The sequence below is a fragment of the Triticum dicoccoides genome, chromosome 7B, assembly GCF_002162155.2.
Source record: "Triticum dicoccoides isolate Atlit2015 ecotype Zavitan chromosome 7B, WEW_v2.0, whole genome shotgun sequence".
Classification (NCBI taxonomy): domain Eukaryota; kingdom Viridiplantae; phylum Streptophyta; class Magnoliopsida; order Poales; family Poaceae; genus Triticum; species Triticum dicoccoides.
The window spans coordinates 231,401,713-231,411,694 of record NC_041393.1 but is presented as its reverse complement, the minus strand read 5'-3'; positions in this window follow the sequence as shown (position 1 = coordinate 231,411,694).

Sequence of the window (9,982 nt, the reverse complement as noted above, 5' to 3'; positions counted from 1 at the left end):
CCGGTTTATATAGACACCGGAGGGGGCTAGGGTTACACAGAGTCGGTTACAAAGGAGGACATCTACATATCCGAATTGCCAAGCTTTCCTTCCACGCAAAGGAGAGTCCCACCCAGACTCTGAACGACGTCTTCAATCTTGTATCTTCATAGCCCAACAGTCCGACCAAAGTATATAGTCCGGCTGTCCGAGGGGCCCCTAATCTAGGACTCCCTCAGTCGCAGCTAAGCCCCCGAGTGGGAGGAATTCTCTCCATTCGGAGTAGTTTTTAACTTAGGCGAGTACGGGGTCGCAGCTAAGCCCCCGAGTGGAGGGTTGCTCTCTACTCAGAGTAGTTTTTAACTTAGGCGAGTACGTGGTCGCGGCTAAGCCCTCGAGTGGGAGGGTTGCTCTCTACTCCAAGTAGTTTTTTAACTTAGGCGAGTACGGGTCGCAGCTAAGCCCTCGAGTCAGATGGTTGCTCTTCACTCGGAGTGGTTTTGAAACTTAGGCGAATCATGTTTGCAGCTAAGCCACCCACTGGGGGATTTGAACACATGTGTTTATGGGAAAACAACCATTAAGATACTGCAAAAATCTTGTCTTTGTTAAGCAAACTGAAGGACTTTTATTACAACTCGTCGATCCGAGTGGTTTAGGTGTAGAGATGGCGAAGCAGCTCTGCATTCCATGCGCCTAGCTCGTCCACTTTCTTGGCTACGTTGTAGAGGTGATACGCTCTGTTGTGGAGCACCTTGGTGATGATGAAGGGACCTTCCCAGGATGGAGCGAGCTTGTGAGGTCATTTCTGATCCACCCGGAGCACAAGGTCTCCTTCCTGGAACTCTCGACCTCTGACATTACGGGCATGGAATCGACGCAGATCTTGTTGGTAGATGGTCGACCGGATCAGAGCCATCTCACGTTCCTCCTCCAGGAGATCAACTGTATCCTGGTGTGCCTGTTCCGCTTCAGCTTCTGAGAAGAGTTCCACTCGGGGAGCGTTGTGCAGCAAGTCAGTCGGAAGCACAACTTCAGCACCATACACCATGAAGAAAGGGGTTCGGTCAGTCGGCTGGTTCGGAGTTGTTCTCAGTCCCCATAAGACGGACAACAACTCAGTCACCCAAGCTACAACGACGTGCTTGAGGTCGCGCATTAGTCGGGGTTTCACCCCTTGAAGGATCAAACCATTCACCCTTTCTGCTTGCCCATTCGACTGTGGGTGCGCAACAGATGCATAGTCGACCCGAGTGCCTTGGGAAGCACAGAATGCCTTGAACTCATCAGAATCACAGTTGGAGCTGTTATTTGTGATAATGCTGTGAGGGACTCCATATCTGAATATCAACTCCCTGATGAAACTGACGGCAGTGCTTGAGTCAAGGTTTTTGATAGGCTTGGCTTCAATCCATTTGGTGAACTTGTCGACTGCTATGAGTAAAATGAGTGAAGCCACTTCTGCCGGTGTTGAAGGGTCCAACCATATCTAACCCCCAGACCGCAAACGACCAGACGAGTGGAATAGTCTTCAAGGCAGATGCAGGCTTGTGAGACATGTTGGAGTAGAACTGACAACCCGTGCACTTGTCAACTATATCCTTTGCCATCTCATTTGCATGCGGCCAATAGAATCTCGCTCGGTATGCTTTGGCCATGATGGCCCGAGAGGACGCATGGTGACCACAGGTCCCCGAGTGGATCTCCTTTAAAATCATTCGACCTTCTTCTGGGGTGATGTAGCGTTGAGCCACTCCTATGACACTTTCTCTGTGAAGCTTCCCTTTGATCATGGTGAAAGCCTTCGATCGATGGACGATCTGGCGGGCCTCATCCTCATCTTCTGGGAGTTCCTGCCTGAGCTGGTACATGATATATGGCACTGTCCAGTCGGGCGTGATTACTAAGACTTCCATGACCAAGTCGACCACAGTTGGGACTTCAATCTCAGTCGAATTGGTTGAACTTATCGGTTGCAGGGGATCTTCCTTGAAGGGATCTTCTTGTACTGACGGGGTGTCGAGATGCTCCAAGAACACATTAGTGGGGATAGGCTCCCGAGTGGAACCTATCTTTGCCAGATCATCAACAGCTTGATTCTTGATTCAGGGTATGTGGTGGAGCTCTAACCCCTCAAACTTCTTCTCTAGCTTTCTTACTGCATTGCAATAACCGGTCATTGCTGGACTCCTGATGTCTCATTCTTTCATTACTTGATTAACCACTAAGTATGAGTCACCGTAGACCATCAAGCGTCGGACGCCGAGTGAAATGGCCATACGTAACCCATACAACAGTGTCTCATACTCAGCTTCATTGTTTGAAGAATCAAAGTGAATCTGGAGGACATAGCTGAGCTTGTCTCCTCTTGGGGATACTAAAACCACTCCTGCAACAGAGCCATTCAACATCTTGGATCCATCAAAGAACATAGTACAATGTTCCGAGTGAATCTGAGTCGGTTGCTGCTATTCAATCCACTCTGCGAGGAAATCTGCTATTGCTTGAGACTTGATGACTTTCTTTGCCTCAAACTTGATATCCAAAGGAAGGAGTTCGATTGCCCACTTTGCCACTTGACCAGTTGCATCCCTATTATTCAGAATTTCTGACAATGGAGTGTTGCTGACGGTTGAAATTGAGTGGTCTGAGAAATAGTGTGCAACCTTCTTCATGGTCAAGTAAATTCCATAAACAAGCTTCTGATAATGAGGATATCTCTGCTTGGACGGAGTCGAGACTTTAAAAATATAGTACACGGGGTGCTAAACTTTGTAGGCTTTGCCTTCTTCTTCTCGCTTGACCGTGAGCACTGTGCTAACAACCTGTCCAGTGGCTGAGATGTAAAGCAGTAAAGGCTCCCTGCTGACTGGAGCGGCAAGCACCGGCTGGGTGGAAAGCAGGGCTTTGAGCTCTTCAAACGCTGCTTCAGCTTCATCATTCCACTCGAACTTGTCAAACTTCTTCATCAGTCGGTAAAAAGGTAATGCCTTTTCACCGAGCATGAGATGAATCGACTCAATGCAGCCAAACAACTAGTAAGCTTCTGAACATCATGCACATGCACAGGGCGTTTCATTCGGAGGATTGTGCCAATCTTCTCTGGGTTTGTGTCGATCCCCCATTCGGAAACGAGGAAACCGAGTAACTTTCCACCTGGGACTCCGAATGTGCACTTTGATGGATTGAGCTTGATATCATATCTTCTTAAGTTGGCAAAGGTTTCAGCGAGGTCAGTCAGTAGGTCGGAACCTTACTATGTCATCCATGTATGCTTCCACATTCCGACTAATTTGAGTGAGCAGGCACTTCTGAATCATGCACATGAATGTGGCACCAGCATTTTTGAGGCCAAAGGGCATAGTAACATAGTAAAAACACCCGAATGGGGTGATGAAAGCTGTCTTTATCTTGTCGGGTCCATACAGTCGGATCTGATGGTACCCGGAATAAGTGTCCAAAAAGTACAACTGCTCACATCCCGCAGTTGAGTCAACTATCTAGTCGATGTGGGGCAGAGGAAAATGATCTTTCGGGTAGGCCCGATTGATATGCTTGAAATCAATACACATTCGAAGTGACATATCTTTCTTGGGGACCATAACAACATTGGCGAGCCACTCGGAGTCGTATATCTCACGGATGAACTCGGCGACCAGAAGCCAAGCCACCTCCTCACCAATGGCCTTCCTCTTCTTTGCGACGGACCGGCGGAGATGCTCTTTAACGGGTTTTGCTTTCAGGTTGACTCGCAAACGGTGCTCAGCCAGTCCCCTGGGTACACCTGGCATGTCAGATGACTTCCATGCGAAGATGTCCCAGTTCTCACGGAGGAACTGGATGAGCGCTTCTTCCTATTTTCCGTCGAGTGTTGTTGAGATATGAGTCGGAGCAGCATTGGGATCGGTCGGGTGAATGTGAACCGGTTTGGTTTCGCCGTCCGACTGAAATGCAAACTCAGTGGCAGGCATTTTGGCACGCAACAAATCACTCGGATCTGCATTCTTCTGGTATTCTTGAAACTCTACTGCTGCCATCTGTTCGTCGGTGATCTTTGAACCTTTATGGAGATAATCTTCTGCTCTCTGCCAATTTCCAGTGACTATGGTCACGCCTCCGAGGCCAGGCATTTTCAACTTGAGGTACATGTAGCATGGTCGAGCCATGAAACTAGCATAAGCAAGTCTTCCCAGAATGGCATGATAGGCACTGTCAAAATCCACTACCTCAAACGTCAACTTTTCCTTGCGGTAATTCTTCGAATCACTGAAAACCACATCAAGAGTGATCTGACTGAGTGAATCAGCTTTCTTTCCTGGGATGACACCATGGAATCTCATGTTGCTCTCACTAAGCTTGGACATCGGAATGCCCATCCCCTGGAGGGCCTCGGCATATAATATATTCAATCCACTGCCACCGTCCATTCAAACCTTGGTTAGTCGGGTGACCCCAACGACTGGGTCGACCACCAACACTTGTCGCCCAGTGGTAGCAACGTGTGGCGGGTGGTCGGACTGGTCGAATGTAATAGGGGTCTTTGACCACTTCAAATATCTTGGCGTTGCCGGAGCAACCATGTTACCTCTCTGTTAATAACTTTACGTCGACGTTTGCTCTCGAGGTCAATAAAAATCACCAAAGTGGCATTAACATTGGGGTAACCACCATCTTCCTCTTTGTCTTCCTCCTTATCAGACTCTTTGTCCTTTTCATTGGGCTGGCTCTCTTTGAAGCTCTGAATCAGGAGTTGACATTGTCGAGTGGTATGCTTGGGAAGAATCAGATTTCCCTCTTCATCCTTTTTGGTGTGTATATGACACGGCAAATCAATCACGTCATTTCCCGCTTGATCTTTCACTTTTTTAGGGGTCCAAGGCCCTTTAGGCTTCCCCTTGAACTTCCCTTGATTCAAAACTGCTGCCTCAGCAGGACCTGCGGCCTCAGCTTTCCGTTTCTGCTTTTGACTAGAGTTTCCTCCTCTGGTACCCTGGGCGACTGACTTATTTTTACCGTTCCGGAGTCGGTCCTCCTCTTCGCCATTAGCGTACCGAGTGGCAATCTCCATCATCCGAGTCAGAGACATGTCTCCGGTCCGACCGAACTTCAGATTGAGCTCCCTGTGATGAACGCCTTCTTTAAAGGCACAAACTGCTTGGTGTTCTGACACGTTCTCCACTGTGTGATGAAGGGTGGTCCACCTTTGGATATAATCTCTTGAGGTCTCATTCTGTTTCTGCACACAATGTTGCAATTCTGTCAAACTAGCAGGCCACTTGCAGGTGCCCTCAAATGTTTTGGTAAACACTCGGGCCAATTCTTCCCAATTGAAAATGCTCCCAAGGACCAACTGATTCAGCCAAGCTCTAGCAGAACCTTCAAGCATCAAAGGGAGGTGCTTCATGGCCACCTCATCGTTGCCGCCACCAATATGCACAACCACTCGGTAATCCTCCAACCAAGTGTCAGGCTTCGACTCTCCGGTGAACTTGCTGACGCCCGTCGCTAACCTGAAGTTGTGAGGGATCTCAGTGGCTCAGATAGCTCTTCTGAAGCACTCGGGGACGGAAACAAGCACCCTGCTTCCACTGGGTCGATCTCTATCCAACCCTTCTCTATATGCTCTATTCTGGGCGACCAACCCTTGTACAAGGACTGACCTTGCGTCAAACCCAGCCTCTCTTGGGTCAACTGGAACTCTGCGGTCATTACCATACGGGCTTCTGTCGTCATACCACCGGGGCGCGTATGACCCGTCCTTCGGAGGGGGCGAAGGCACTCGACGGTGGTTGTCACGGGCATACTCACGATCAAACTCTCCATGAGCTCTTCCCAGGTGCCAATCTCGACGGCGATAACGGTCTTCATGTAGCAAAGGTGACCCAAGACTGTGTGCCGACTGAACTGTATCTGCCCTTACTGACCTGATGTGGATCATGTTCCGCGACTGGGAAACGGCGGAGTTTTGCTCTCCTGCTGCCTAGAGCAGCGCTCGAATCTGTTCCAAGCCTCTTCCAGCTTCTGAATGGGACGACTGAATAGACTCTGCTATACGTGCGGGTTCAAGCGGAAACAACTGTCATTGACGTCGACTGGTTTCGGGGATCAGTCGACGGGCGCGTTCGTCGAGAGAATGCTGGAGGTTCTCCAGACGCGCGCGCTCAGCCAGCGTGGCCAGGCGCACAGCCTCCAAGGCCCGAGTGTCGGCGGTTTCCCCCATGATGGGGGTCTGGAGCGCCTTCACGTTGCGGCGATACAACTCCTCCCTCTGCTGCAAATTGAGAGGTTGGGGCTCGTACTCATCGTGATCGTATGATGGGCCGTCGCCGTCGCTGTTGCCGCTGTTGCGGCCAAACCCGGGTGGGCTGCGACGGGAGTCGACCATGAGAACTTGTGCCATGTGGTCACAGCTCCCGTGCTCGGAAAAAGTATCTGCAGAGCCAGTCGACAGATCGACTGGACCGCAGTGAAATTTGTCAGGCTCGATCATCGCGACTTGTGTGGTGGCCGTCTTGAAGGAAATATGCCCTAGAGGCAATAATAAAGTTATTATTTATTTCCTAATATCATGATAAATGTTTATTATTCATGCTATAATTGTATTAACCGGAAACATGATACATGTGTGAATACATAGACAAACTTATTGTCACTAGTATGCCTCTACTTGACTAGCTCATTAATCAAAGATGGTTATGTTTCCTAACCATAGACATGTGTTGTCATTTGATTAACGGTATCACATCATTAGGAGAATGATGTGATTGACTTGACCCATTCCGTTAGCTTAGCACTTGATCGTTTAATATGTTGTTAATTGCTTTCTTCATGACTTATACAAAGTTCCTATAACTATGAGATTATGCAACTCCCGTTTATCGGAGGAACACTTTGTGTGCGACCAAATGTCACAACGTAGCTGGATGATTATAAAGGAGCTCTACAGGTGTCTCCAAAGGTATACGTTGAGTTGGCGTATTTCGAGATTAGGTTTTGTCACTCCAATTGTCGGAGAGGTATCTCTGGGCCCTCTCGGTAATGCACATCAATATAAGGCTTGCAAGCAATGTAGCTAAAGAGTTAGTTATGGAATGATGCATTACGTAACGAGTAAAGAGACTTGCCAGTAACGAGATTGAACTAGGTATTGGACAGCGACGATCAAATCTCGGGCAAGTAACATACCGATGACAAAAGGAACAACGTATGTTGTTATGCGGTTTGACCGATAAAGATCTTCGTAGAATATGTAGGAGCCAATATGAGCATCCAGGTTCCGCTATTGGTTATTGAACGGAAACATGTTTCAGTCATGTCTACATAGTTCTCGAACCCGTAGGGTCCGCACGCTGAAGGATTCAATGACAGTTATATTATGGGTTTATGAGTTTTGATGTACCGAAGTTTGTTTGGAGTCCCGAATGAGATTACGGATGTGACGAGGAGTCTCGAAATGGTCGAGACATGAAGATTGATATATTGGAAGCCTATATTTGGATATCGGAAGTGTTCCGGGTGAAATCGGGATTTTACCAGAGTACCGGGAGGTTACCGGAACCCCCCGGGAGGTTAATGGGCCTTAGTGGGCCTTTACGAAGAAGAGGAGAGGCGGCCAGGGCAGGGCCACGCTCCCCCCTAGTCTGAATAGGACAAGGAGAAGGGGGCGGCGCCCCCCTTCCTTCTTCTCTCCCTCCTCTCCCCCCCCCTCCCAAGTCCTAATCCAACAAGGAAAGGGGGGAGTCCTACTACCGGTGGGAGTAGGACTCCTCCCGGCGCGCCTCTCCCCTTGGCCGGTCGCACCCCCCCTTTCTCCTTTATACGGGGGCAGGGGGCACCTCTAGACACAACAATTGATCTCTTGATCCCTTAGCCGTGTGCGGTGCCCCCCTCCACCATAGTCCTCGATAATATTGTAGCGGTGCTTAGGCGAAGCCCTGCGATGGTAGAACATCAAGATCGTCACCACGCCGTCGTGCTGACGGAACTCTTCCCTGACATTCTGCTGGATCGGAGTCCGGGGATCGTCATCGAGCTGAACGTGTGCTAGAACTCGGAGGTGTCATAGTTTCGGTGCTTGATCGGTCGGGCCGTGAAGACGTACGACTACATCAACCGCGTTGTTCTAACGCTTCTGCTTTCGGTCTACGAGGGTACGTAGACAACACTCTCCCCTCTTGTTGCTATGCATCACCATGATCTTGCGTGTGCGTAGGAATTTTTTTGAAATTTCTACGTTCCCCAACAGTGGCATCCGAGCCTGGTTTTATGCTAGATGTCATATGCACGAGTAGAACACAAGTGAGTTGTGGGCGATATAAGTCATACTGCTGACCATCATGTCATACTATGGTTCAGCGGCATTGTGAGATGAAGCGGCCCGGACCGACATTACGTGTACGCTTATGCGAGACTGGTTTCACCGCCATGAGCACTCGTTGCTTAAAGGTGACCGGCGGGTGTCTGTCTCTCTCACTTTAGTTGAATCGAGTGTGGCTACGCCCGGTCCTTGCGAAGGTTAAAACAGCATCAACTTGACAAACTATCGTTGTGGTTTTGATGCGTAGGTAAGAACGGTTCTTGCTAAGCCCGTAGCAGCCACGTAAAATTTGCAACAACAAAGTAGAGGACATCTAACTTGTTTTTGCAGGGCATGTTGTGATGTGATGTGGTCAAGACGTGATGCTATATTTTATTGTATGAGATGATCATGTTTTGTAACCGAGTTATCGGCAACTGGCAGGAGCCATATGGTTGTCGCTTTATTGTATGAAATGCAAACGCCCTGTAATTGCTTTACTTTATCACTAAGCGGTAGTGATAGTCGTTGAGGGAGTCCTGGACTAGGGGGTGTCCGGACAGCCGGACTATCATCGTCCGCCGGACTCCAAGACTACGAAGATACAAGATTGAAGACTCCGTCCCGTGTCCGGATGGGACTTTCCTTGGCGTGGAAGGCAAGCTTGGCAATACGGATATGTAGATCTCCTACCATTGTAACCGACTCTGTGTAACCCTAGCCTCCTCCGGTGTCTATATAAACCGGAGGGCTTTAGTCCGTAGGACACGACATACATTACAACAATCATACCATAGGCTAGCTTTAGGGTTTAGCCTCCTCGATCTCGTGGTAGATTCACTCTTGTACTACCCATATCATCAATATTAATCAAGCAGGACGTAGGGTTTTACCTCCATCGAGAGGGCCCGAACCTGGGTAAAAACATCGTGTCCCTCGTCTCCTGTTACCATCCGCCTAGACGCATAGTTCGGGACCCCCTACCCGAGATCCGCCGGTTTTGACACTGACATTGGTGCTTTCATTGAGAGTTCCTCTGTGCCGTCACCGATAGGCCCGATGGCATCTTCAACCAACAACACTGTCCAGGGTGAGACTTTTCTCCCCGGACAGATCTTCGTATTCGGCGGCTTCGCACTGCGGGCTAATTCGCTTGGCCATCTGGAGCAGATCGAAAGCTACGCCCCTGGCCGTCAGGTCAGATTCGGAAGTCTAAACTTCACGGCCAACGTCCGCGGAGACTTGATCTTCGACGGGCTCAAGCCACAGCCAAGCGAGCCGCACTGTTACGATGGCCATGATCTAGCTCTGCCGCCGGATAGTGCCTTGGTGGCCGCACACGAATCCGCTTCGGCCGTTAGTCCGGAGCCGATCGCCCAGACCGAGGATCGGTGGATGGACACCGCCTTGGGGGCTTCAACTTCCACGGTGATGGAGCCGAACGCTAATCTTGTCCCTCGCGAAACTCGTGATTCCGAGGTGCCGGACTCCTTGCCAGACTCCGAACCTCCCACACCCCCACCAATCAATTTGGATTGGGCGCCGGTTATGGAATTCACCACCGCGGACATCTTCCAACACTCGCCCTTCGGCGACATCCTAAATTCACTAAGGCATCTCTCGCTATTGGGAGAGCCCTGGCCGGACTATGGCCAGGATGGTCGGGATACGAACGACGAAGAAATTCAGAGCCCACCCACCACCCAC